This window comes from Penaeus monodon, chromosome 22 (assembly GCF_015228065.2).
Source record: "Penaeus monodon isolate SGIC_2016 chromosome 22, NSTDA_Pmon_1, whole genome shotgun sequence".
In the NCBI taxonomy this organism is placed as follows: domain Eukaryota; kingdom Metazoa; phylum Arthropoda; class Malacostraca; order Decapoda; family Penaeidae; genus Penaeus; species Penaeus monodon.
In genome coordinates, this window is record NC_051407.1 from 1368149 (window position 1) to 1368513 (window position 365).

General features: G+C 37.3%; 1 protein-coding gene across 1 annotated transcript in view; it reads left to right on the forward strand.

Annotated features, from left to right (window-relative positions):
* The window catches only part of LOC119587631 (integrin alpha-PS1-like), a 21094-nt gene that overhangs the window by 3653 nt on the left and 17076 nt on the right, over positions 1-365 (forward strand). The window lies entirely within an intron of this gene.

Below are 365 nucleotides of genomic sequence, written 5' to 3' on the forward strand. Positions count from 1 at the left end.
TTGTATGTATGTATTTTTTGTGCTTTTTGAAATGTGTACTTGTGTCTGTGTTTTAGACGTGTTTTTTATTATTTGTTTTTCCTCGTTCTTCTCTTTCTCTGTCTTTCACGTAATAAGATACGACCGGGTCATCTCTTCAGTATTAATATTTCTTCTTTAGCTTTCGTGATTAAAGTTAGAGTTTTTTTTTCAATTATTCGACAGGTACGTATACTTATGAGCATTGAATCGATAGGAGGCAGCCAGGTTGATCATTTGCTTACAGAATGCGTGATTTCAGGTGAAAATGTTTCAAGGTGGATAGGTGTATTTTCGGATTGCCAGAAGGGCGTGCGGTCCAGCTGAACCGGATTTGTACTTTGGCC